The 11,829-nt window shown below is 29.7% G+C and overlaps 1 protein-coding gene across 1 annotated transcript in view; it reads left to right on the plus strand.

Annotated features, from left to right (window-relative positions):
• The window catches only part of dally (division abnormally delayed protein), a 190,427-nt gene that overhangs the window by 141,038 nt on the left and 37,560 nt on the right, over positions 1–11,829 (plus strand). The window lies entirely within an intron of this gene.

An 11,829-nucleotide genomic window follows, 5' to 3' on the forward strand; every position in this document is an offset into this window, starting at 1 on the left:
AAACAAAACTAGAAAAACCTTTATTAGCCGAGAGAGAAAAAATAAAAATCTTAAAAATCAATTTAAAGTCAAATACAAGAAGCTCATATTCACAATTTAGTGCACTTATATCATTCGCGCATAGACAAAAGAACTTATTCTATTCAAATCTGAACCCTTTTTTTTTTATAGGGGAAAACGATTTTTTTATTTTTTATTATTTCTTATGATACTTGTTCCCCCCCCCCTCCCACCTCGTCCCGTTTTATTTTATTTCTGTTCGATAGAATGGTATTGGTCCTTTCCCACCGGGAAATCTTGCTTCCGAAGTAAAGGACATTTTCTAAAAAAATCTTTTTAGTTTTTAAACTTCTGAGACCTAAAGTGTGTTCTTCTTTTGTTTAATGCCTTTTGGAATATTAAAAATAAAAATCTTCCTCTCTATTTGTTGTAAACTTCGGGGCATTTTATGAACAAGAATATTCTTTTTATACTTATAAGAAACAGTAAAAATGTTTTTTAGATGTCTTAGGTGGTAAAGCTATTCAAGTAAAAACACCTTGTTTTAAAGTTGTAAGTCACATTTTAATTCTTCAGTAGAAAATATCAGAAATCGAAAGAACAGCTCTGAAAAAAGTAAAATACATATTTGCGGTTTTAAGCGCTTTTATAAAGTGAACTTTGAGAAAACGCAGTAAATTTTAATATGGTATGAAATAAAACTAGAGAGGAATTAAAATATTTTAGTGCATTACATACCGTAATATTTCAAAATAATTTTCGAATTATGTGACCTGTTTATCGCCAATCTGGTCATTAATTATTTGGAATAGGATTTCTGTTAAAAATGTATATAAGAATTATTTATGTAACCTCAGTTTCGTGATAAATCGATGTTAGAGAGATTTTGCAACACTTGTCCTTTCACATTTGTGTGCAACACTTGTCCTCTCACGTTACGTCTACTTACTGAAGTGCGTACTTGGACCAGTCTTTCTAGTACCGTACTGTATTATACTTAAAATTACTGTATTATACTAATCCTTAAAACTGAACGTTTGTTCTCCGATCAATTCGCTATTTTTTCTCCTATAGCAATTATTATTTACTTTAATTATCGTGAAAAAAAAAGATGCTGATGATCGCATGTAATCTCTAAACTAATTTTATTACTTCAGATTCTTAATAACAAAACCTTTTTTTTTTTTTTATAAATGTTTATATAGCCATTTCCATATCCCCATTTTATTCAAATAAGTTTTCATTGAAATTGGATTGAGCCAATAATGAATAATCTCACATTTATTTTTCTTTATTCCACGCAGGTGCATTTTAAATTTTTACCTGTCACTTTATAATTCCATTAAAGAATATTTGTCTTTCGAAACTGTCGTTTGCCTTTGCTTCTTTTTTCCGAATTCTCTTAATTGAAGCTGTTCCGAAGACATGTCGTTGCTCCTCCAATTGGAATCAATTTTAAAATCGCCATTACTGCAAACGACCTCTTCTGTTTTAAAACCCAGACTGTGGACCAATTACTGAAGAGGAAATTCAGCTTATTATGAATTAGAAGGTGCCCAGTTGCGATCTCTTAATGATTTCTTTGTAATGAGGAGACTTCGCTTTCAAACTGCAATACAGAAGTTAATGCTCGGAATTTGCTTAGTTATCAATCAACCGTTATGCTGTCGTCTTCTTAAAACCTCTTTTCTGAGTTCTAAAAGGACTCGGAATAACGATTTAGAATCCATCCGATTTGAATGTTGTTCAACGACTGACAGCTAATTTGTAGAGAAAATTTAATCATCCAATTAGCGTTCGGGAAATCAGTTTTCATACTTTGAAAGTGAATGCTCGTTATCTCTGAGCTGATCGGCTTAACAATATCTTTCGGGACATTCGCCTGTGGTTTATAACAAGCAATGTTTGAACGTTGCTATAAGTGATTGATGTCAAAATTAATAACATAATGAAATAATTTTGATTTACTTAAGTTCGAATTTTTTTTTTATTTTTAGTGCTATTGATTTTTCGCTTTAAATCTTAAATTACCAATGAGTCTATACATTTATCCAAAATAGATTTAGTTTAGAAAGTAGTCTTCGTTTTCTATAGTTTGAATCCTAAAGATTGAACTTGTAAAAATGAAAACTATTTTCTAAGATATTAAACGTAAGAACATTTTCGAAAGAATTTTGTGCTACATTTTCTGAACTTAATTAAAATATTCCCTTAAGCATGAAATTTATATGTGTCTTTCACGAAATGTATATGTGAGTTTGGTCAGGAGCACGGTCTAAAGTTCTGACCCCTTAATGTCATTTTCACTTTTTGCGTACTTCACCGTTTCGCGAGAATTTTTTGAGCAAATTGAAAACTTTTTGACACAATTATAAAATTAGTTTATTCAAAGATAATTCAATACAAAAAATAAGTATAATAGCAAATATTTATTATTTTTTTATTATTATGATGATAGTCGAAAAAGTTTTGTATTGTAAGGCTTACAACATTTTTAAGCATGGCAAAATACGAAATTTAAGCGAAATTGGTCGAATAGTTCCTGGTCAATAAGACAGACGCTTAAAATGGTGAACTTACTACCTTCTCTTTTTGTCTTAACCAGCAAAGATTAGATGATATATTTTTAATAGCATATGACAATTAAGTTTCTCTCTATTAATTTTATTCATAGCATAGTGAAACTACTTAAATATATTTTAATCTAAATATCTATGATGATATGACTGCTCTCTTTATCTGTTGTTTTGGACAAATTTACGAAACTATAGTATTTATCTTATCCCCAAATGAGATAATTACCTACAATAATAGGCAAGCTACTTGAATTTATTTTGGAAGATATGGTATATCAGAGATTTTTTCAAGTAGTGGGGGGGGGGGAATCAATGTCTTTAAGATTAAGTAACTATTGCTGTGTTCTTTTCCGCTCTTCTGATATTCTTTATCTAATATGTTTCAATGATTTCGTGGAAACAACACTAAATTGTTTACTTTCTTAGAGCTTAAGATTTGTACGGTTTCATAAATATGAATTATTATTATTATTCTAAAATTCAGTGGTCATTTATATGTATATCGTGGTCAATAAATTTTTAAAAAAAAAAGGAACTTTAATATTTTAGGACTGTTACTTTAAAAAAAATTCTAATAATAATAGCTTTTTTAAGCAATGAATTTATACTATTCAAATTTTGATCATCGTCTACTTACTAGATTAATACAAGTCAAGCGAATCTAATTTGAAATTAAATGACACAGATTGAATTTGGGTCGCACAACATACAGCTTTGGAATGGTCAATATGTGACATCCTAACTGTCCCACAGTGAACTGTCCACATCGTAAAGACACGGTTCCCAGTTGAACACTGAAGTCAAGCATCACCGGCTGCAATTAGTATGCGATTGGTCAGCTGCAGCAGGGACCGAGGGTGCGCGGATGTTTCCCAGACCGTCGCCAATAGCTCATTGTGCAGTTCCTGTGCTACGTAAATAAAGTACCTCCTAGCTCACAGTCGAAAAATAGTTTGTGTAATAAACTAGTTTATGTAAAAAATATATAACTGTTTTTTAGATTAATTTCATTTAATTTTGAAAAATTAACAAATAAAAATAAATTTTGTATATTAAAACAATCATAAAATATAGAGGTACTCATTCAAGACGTACATGATTTTTTTTTTTTTTTAATAAACTTATTTCTAATCAAAACATGTTCGAACTGAAGATTTATTAAAATTTAATGATGCACGTAATTTATATGCAATAAAAATGTATGAATTCATTCAATTTTCCATAATTAAAAAACCAGTTCTATCTGTTAGTGTGTGTGTGTATGTATATATATATATATATATATAGTTATATAAAAGGAGATAAATAGATAAGAAGCTCTTGTTTTCGACACAATTTATCTACTTTATAATTCTTTTTGTAAAAGCTAGTTCTAAACGTCTGGTTCTGTATCAACAAACGCATCAATTCGTATTTTATTCATTTATCATCCAAATAGAGATGTTTCTTTTAAAAACTCTCCAAGGCAAATTAGAAAGAGGGGGGGGGACTAAACGCGCTTACGTTCTATGACCTAAAACAAGCATTACCTGTCAGATAAAAAAGTACTTGCTTAAATGGCAAGTGTGAAATTGATGAGCGTTACTATATTAAGCTGCTTAGGCAAAAGAATCGAATTTTCATTAACATTTTCTGCCTTTTTTTTCCCTTCTCGATCACTCCCCTGCCCCCTCCCAAGCTAAATTTGCGTAGCAGCTGTCACATTAAGCTCAGTTTCTTTTTCTCGTTTTATTTCTATAATCGAAGAAGGGGGTGGAAAGATTACGCCCTCAACCCCCGTTCCTTCCACTGCGCTTTAAATTCATGAAACGCTGTCTTTTTGATGCACAATTCATATTCTTCGGTGTCGGACGATGTCGTTAATCAAATTTCAGTATAATTTACTTTAGTAGAATTATCTTTTTCCAAGTCTACTCTGTTTTCTGAGGAGGGTTTAATTAATTTCCGCGAAGCTTAACGTTTTTCTGACACTGTCTGCAGGGAGAGATAAAGTTGTGAAACGATAATTTAAGTCTTCGGTATTTCTTTTCTTTTATTTTTTAAACTTCCCTTCAAATCACTCGGATTAGATAATTTGACTAACGTTTTCATTTGCCATCAGATTTCATTAGTTGACCTGAGAAGTACATTATAAGTTGATCTTTTGGTGTGTTGTGTTCTAATTCCCCCCCCCCCCTGCTTTCTTTGGCAAATACTGAAAACTGAACTTTCTCAATTGTTTCAATTTTTTAAAATGCATCTCTTCTTTTGTAAGGACACGCATTGTTCATTGTCAAAGACTAAAGATAAAACCCATGGGGACATTATTAATTTTACCAAAATTATTTTTAAAAAAATATGTCTAGTATCGGGACCATCAAATTTAACCCAGTAAACTATTATTAAATACCCTAAGTACTCAATTTTATTTATTTATTTTATTTTTTGTTGATAAAAATGGATATCAAGGGAAAACGTGGACGACGACGAAACGCCAGTGATCTTTTTCATTGTCTCTTTTCAGTCTCTAACTCTGTTAGATCAAATTACCTAGCGCACTGTTCAATTATTACCAGAACTCCTTCCAACTAAATGTCTGATGTTGTTTTATGATATGGAAACAAGAATAAAACGATTTCAAATGGGGGGAGGGGAGAATTGAACTAATTAGACACTCTCAATCTGAGACGATTAAATCGTCACCACTATTGGAAGTGACTTAACTTAGTAACCCAGCAATCGCTTGCATGCGAGTCTTGTATCTCTTTTAAAAGGTGGATAATATTTGTGATGTCGTTTATTTATGTTTGGTAAGTTTTGCTTTTGGTGGGTACTCTTCAGTGGCGTGCAGCGAGAGTTGGGCATGGGATCAAACGTACCAGACATATAGTTAATAATTGACCACCTATCCGTGAAATAATATGAATTCCACACCACCTAAATATGGAGCTTTAGCGCCTTAAAATACCGAAAAAAATAGATCACGTATAAAATGTAAATGTTTTTAACTTTTTTTTGGGGGGGGATTAAGATTATTTTGTTGGTTATAATTAATTTTTACCATAAAATTTTTTTTTCTTCTTATGTTTACACACATGTGCCGAGCAGGGCTAAAGACCTCCATATAGCTCCCGAAGATGCCGTGGCCAGAGGATCTTATGTTTGCATGAAACTGAACTTTGTATATTGATATTAATGAATTTTTTTTTTTTTTTTAAATTTATTAAAATGTCTCGCTTCTAGTGATTAGGCTACGCTTTTCATGCTCATCTGATCAAGGAGTTGCTCCGGGCATATCTACCGACCTTTGCACATCACTGATTCTTTTGTTCTAATAAATTTTAAGTACAAGTTGTATTATTGTAGTAGTTATGTTTAACTTGCGTTAATTTCGTGTAAATTTGGACCAAAATGGACTTTTTCTCAGCAAATTGGCAGTTAACAGATACGTGACCCATCAGAATTGCTCTCATATCCGTTTCACTTGAAAACGCATGTTTCAAAACTATTTATAGCTGGCTAATGGCAACCAAAAATATTTTTCATTACCCATCTCAGTTCAGTTGGTGATGTAGCAGTTGGCCAGGACCCGCAGTGTGGGAAATCGCGCGAAATAATTGAATCAGTGAGAACAATTACTGCCCTACTTTTTTCAATCTAGCGATTCAACTTGCAAAATATTTCACCTAATGTCGTGCTCAATATACAACTTGTGAAATTAATATCAATTAAGAAACAGTGTAAAACGTCCCTTTCTGTAGCAGATGTTTTACTTCTCCCATTTAAGCTTCTAATTCGTCAGAGTTGCGAATTAAATAAAAATTTGCAGAATGTAGAATGGCAATATTCCACCTTGAGCAGATCGACCTCTACGGTTGTGGCTCAACGACCTGCGACCTTCTGAAAGCAAATCCATGAGACTGCAATTTGGCAAACACCTGTCCAGGGTCGACTAAAAAATATAAAAAAAATTTTATCCCTCCTACGCACTTTTTCGCCCCCTCACGACGGCCGGCCCATGCTACAATCCTTCCAATCAGCCTGCGTATTATTCTCATCGCCATGGCAACTGAAATACCTCCTCAGTTTTATTTTATTCAAATTCTTTATTGACATGCTGATTAATTGAATTCGGACTTACCGCTTTGCTTTAAAATTAATGCTTATTTCACTTTTTTTTTAATGAAAAGAAGAGATTTATTTTAGTTTTAATGTAGTAGATTAGGCAATTGAGAAAATAAAATGAGTGCTTAGGAATTTATTATTTAATGTGTTCTATAAGTGTTTCTCTTAAATAAATTTTTTTTTTCTACTTTTACACACTACACACACTACAAAACTTTATTTTACATAATTATATTTTTAAGTTTTAATTAAAGTCTAGAAATAGTAAACAAAGAGGCGCTAATAATTTAGTGTTGGAAATAGGTGATTTTTTCCCTTTTTTTTTTAAACATTAATTCATGTTTTAAAATAAATCAAGATTTCCTTTATTTTTCCTCTAAACATAATAAATGAATTTTTTCCCCAAAGAAATGGAATGATAAATAGAACAAAACTTAGTAAGAACACTGTTGCATCATGTGATTGCATCCAATCAAGGAATCATTGCAATATAATCTACGAAGTAGATCGGTGTGACCTCGAAAATTTCCATAAACGCTAATAACTTAAACGATTTAACCCTCTTTGCACAACTATTACAGTTATCCTTTCAATTATTCTTTTTCGTAATGAATTTATCGATAATACGTCAATCTAGCAATAACATAAGTATGCCCACTACATAATGTTAATAAAATGATTAGTTAACTGCCTTTATCATTAAATTGTTCCCGATTAAAATTAAAATAATTAAATTGTTGATCTGCCTTCTGATAACCTATTAGAAATTGCATCTTGTACGGTAGTTTTAATCAGTATTTTCTCATTAATTCAACCTTTTACCAAAACAGTCTAGTCAACCTTTTCATAATATGCTGTGGTAAATGACCACACAGTCTAAACCACGACATTAAATTAATTGCTTTTACCTTAATATAGGTCATCTTTTATTTGTTTGGCTATTTACTGTAGTTGACTAGCAAGATGCCAACTATAAATTGAACAAAAAATATATGTTATTTAAAACTAAAAATATTTTTAGTTTGTGGAAGAAAATATTCTTTGATTCAGAAATTTTTAATGTTTGCAAACTTGTCATAGTTACATCGGGTTTCACAGTATTATGCGGTTTCAATAATTTATTGCTAGAAATTCAACGATTTCACTGCTTAAAAAGCCAGTTTTCTGAATGAAGAAATAAAAATTCAGTGAAAGGTTACGTCACATAGAAAACTTATATTTTATTTTCTGTACTGACTCACAGAATTTTTTTAAGCATTGGTAAAAGATTTGGTAGATAATATTTTTAGAACATTAATTTATTTCAACAATATTTGTTGAGCCAAAATAATTATTATTTTTTTTTTTTGAATATCTTAATATCAAATCTCTATATGGATTTACTAAATACGAGCAATATTCGTATGTGGGATTTTCTTAATTCTATTTGTTCATAAACTAAAATAAAGCTATTCTAAATATTATTACCAGTATATTTATCTCTCTTAATATGAAACATGATGTTAGGCATTTTTATCGGGCCTTTTTGGAATTTTAATGTCATGGCATTTTCCGAGTTTAATTGATATACTTTATTTTTATATCGGTCTATATTATCCTCTTTATTTAAATTAAATTTATCAACACTGACGATAATATCGCATCCGATAATTATCATTATTGTTAATACATGCTACACTATCGTATTCGATGTCGATAATGATCGGTTTATTATCGCATTTGGTCTTTCTCAATAACGATAGCGCTCGTGACATTATCTTTTTTTGAGTATCTCGTTGTCGTTATATTTTCCGATATTATCGTTAATGATTATCATAGCAGTTTTAATATTTATCGTATGGTATGGTGTTCACGTCATGACGTGAGAATACTTTCTAAAATATCGTTATTGTGATAGTTAAAAATATTGTTGCACGGTGTATTTCATTAAAATAATGTTCTGTAAGACAAATTTACATCCTTCAATAGTAAATATTTAACTTATATATAGCCTTCATCTTTTTTATGATTGTGAACTGCTTGATGAGTTTTTTTTTCTCCTTTTACATAAAATTTTAATTAAATATTTTTTTTCTTTTTATTTTGTCGAAGAACGTCTTGTTTTGAAAACTAAATAATGCCTTTAATAGAATATTTAAAAAAATCAAATTCTGGTTAAATATTATTTAATTTCGCATTATGAACGGACGTCTTATTTTAAAAACTGATTCACATGCCTTTAAAAGAATATTTTTTAATCGAATTGTTGTTAAATATTATTATTATTATTTTTTTTTGTATTATGTAGAAGAAGAATCTTATTTTGAAAACTAATTCATGCCATTAATAGAATTTTTAAAAAAAAAATCAAATTCTAATTAAATATTTTCTTTTCATATTATGTAGAAGTATGTTTGTCATATTTTCATATTTTGAAAACTGATTAATGCCTTTAATAGAATATTAACATCTCTTTGAAATCAAATTAAAAACCTTGGTTTTCAAAAGAATCCTTTTTCCATTTTGCTTCTATTTGCTAACAGTATATGAGGTTTGTTGGAGTTCTTGGTTCTGGAAATTCTCCTACCCCCAGGAAACATTCCATTTACGGCTTTAGCCTCCTTTAACCTTGCAATCTCATTTCTTTTCTTTTCTTTTTCTTTTAAGGAAGAAAACACCTCTTTCTCCCTTCTTTATATCTTTTCTACTTTATTGATTTAGTTCTGTTAAAAAAAAAAAAAGAAAATAATAATATTTTGGGGCACGTCCAAAAGAACCAATCGTTTGGATTGTTCATTTTGCTTGGTTGTTATGATATATATTACTAGTGGGAGATGTTTTACAACTGATATTTTTGCATTTACTTCACTTCAAAATCTGCTCTTAACTTCGCAAGAAATCGTATATTTATTATTATTTTTTTTTTGTTAATATCAATTTTGAGATGTGATCTAAGCTCTGATAAGAATGAAACGGTATGAAGTTTTAAAATTAAATTGGCTAACGAGAGTGCGAAAAAATGTATGATTGTTAAAACTTTTAATTGAAATTAATAATAAAAGAAATAATAAAAAAATAAAATTTTGAAATATAAATAATTAAGGATTTGGTTGTTTGACCAAATTAATAATGAAAAACTAAAAAATGAATAAAATTTTAAAATATAAATAATTAAGGATTTGGTTGTTTGACCAAATTAATAATGAAAAAATGAAATTTTAAAACGTAAATAATTAAGGATTTGGTTGTTTGACCAAATTAATAATAAAAATCTAATAAATGAATAAAATTTTGAAATATAAATAATTAAGGATTTGGTTGTTTGACCAAATTAATAATGAAAAACTAATAAATGAATAAAATTTTAAAATATAAATAATTAAGGATTTGGTTGTTTGACCAAATTAATAATGAAAAACTAATAAATGAACAAAATTTTAAAATATAAATAATTAAGGATTGGTTGTTTGACCAAATTGATAATAAAAAACTAATAAATGAATAAAATTTTAAAATGTAAATAATTAAGGATTTGGTTGTTTGACCAAACCTATTGTTAGTTTTTGGTTTTTAAATGAAATATTTCGTAGTGACAAAATTATTTCTTTAGAACTCTGTTTTTGCTTTTTTTTAATTACACATTTCTACATTTTTTTTCCTTTCAAAAATCAAATTACTTGAAATACCATCTGTAAATTACTGTAGGAAACCTCTTCTCTCAAAGCCTCCAATAAATGAACTACATATAAAGCTTACTTAACTAACCTAATATACATAAATCAGTTTTATTCCTTGAAATATCCCAACAAGCACACAACTTTTGGGCTAGTGAAGGGACAATGCCGGCTCACCTAAAGTGCCATTACGGCGGGCTTTTCATTGCCGTATCGGTTCCGTTAATAAAGTGAAATCTGGGCCAGAATGAGGGCCAGTGCATGGCATTTCAGGCAAACTTCTGGCAATCGTTGAAGGACCGGGAGTATTTTGTTGCCTCTGGATTGCTTTGCCATTTTTGCCTGTTAAATACCGGGGAAATTTTTTTTTTTCACAGAATAAAAAGAAAATTGCCGTAAAGGCTTTTAATGAACCTTTATGATGTCTTTTTTGCCTTTTTATCAAAAGCTGAATACGTTCACTGGCATACGTCGTTGCCTCGCTTGCCGTTAAGGCACCTTAACTGTAGACTGATTAGAAAACGTCTATGCCGTTTTCGCCCATATCGCACCTTTATTTCAGGTGTTTAGGCGAACTTCTTTGCCTTATTTACCAATACACCACCCTTAACTCACCTCAAACTCGGTTCAATAGAGTTTTAATGGCGTCCTTGCCGGTATCACACCTTTATTTCAGATGCTTAGGCGAACTTCTTTGCCTTATTTGCTAATAAACCACCCTTAACTCACCTCCCACTTGGTTCAATAGAAAACTTTAATGCCGTCCTTGCCGGTATCACACCTTTATTTTAGGTGTCTCGGCATTTTTTTTATTTTTTATTATTAGAACTTAGCTTTTAATTTCAAAGGCTTCTTGCTGCATTTTGTTACAATTCTTATTTAGGGAACATAAATTGTCACGAGTGTTTGTTCTACTCGGCTGATATCAGTGATAGTAATTTATTGATTCTTAGCTTTTTATATTGTAATATAACAACAACTGTCATTACATGCATACTGTTTTATGAAAATATAAAAAACAAAATGGTGTAAAACAATTATTTAATTTATAACCAAATGTCCAATGAATCTTCGTACAATAAAATAGACTTTTTTTTATTTCATTTTAAACAATTATAAGCGCTATCATTTAAAGTAGAAGCATATAAAAAAAAATCTTTTTGAATTGAGTATTTAAATTTTTTAAGCATTTTGAGACAGAGGAAATTAAGTACAAATTTTTATTCTAAAATAAAACACAATGCAACTCAATAAATAAGTTATTTAAGTTTTTAAAATAATGCTTATATATTTAAAACCTACATCTAGCTTTTATTGATAGAAACTTACACACAAAAGTTTATTTATCCTATAATTTTGTGTATATTCATCAAGTCATTAATTTTATTAAATATTAGATAAACAGTATATATCATAAATAGTTTTTTCAAAAAAAAATATTTTGTACTAGTAAATAATACACCATTTTAGTAATTTTAAATATATAAAGGCAGGAA

The sequence above is a fragment of the Parasteatoda tepidariorum genome, chromosome 3, assembly GCF_982258835.1.
Source record: "Parasteatoda tepidariorum strain Cologne lab strain chromosome 3, Ptep-v5.0, whole genome shotgun sequence".
Taxonomy (NCBI): domain Eukaryota; kingdom Metazoa; phylum Arthropoda; class Arachnida; order Araneae; family Theridiidae; genus Parasteatoda; species Parasteatoda tepidariorum.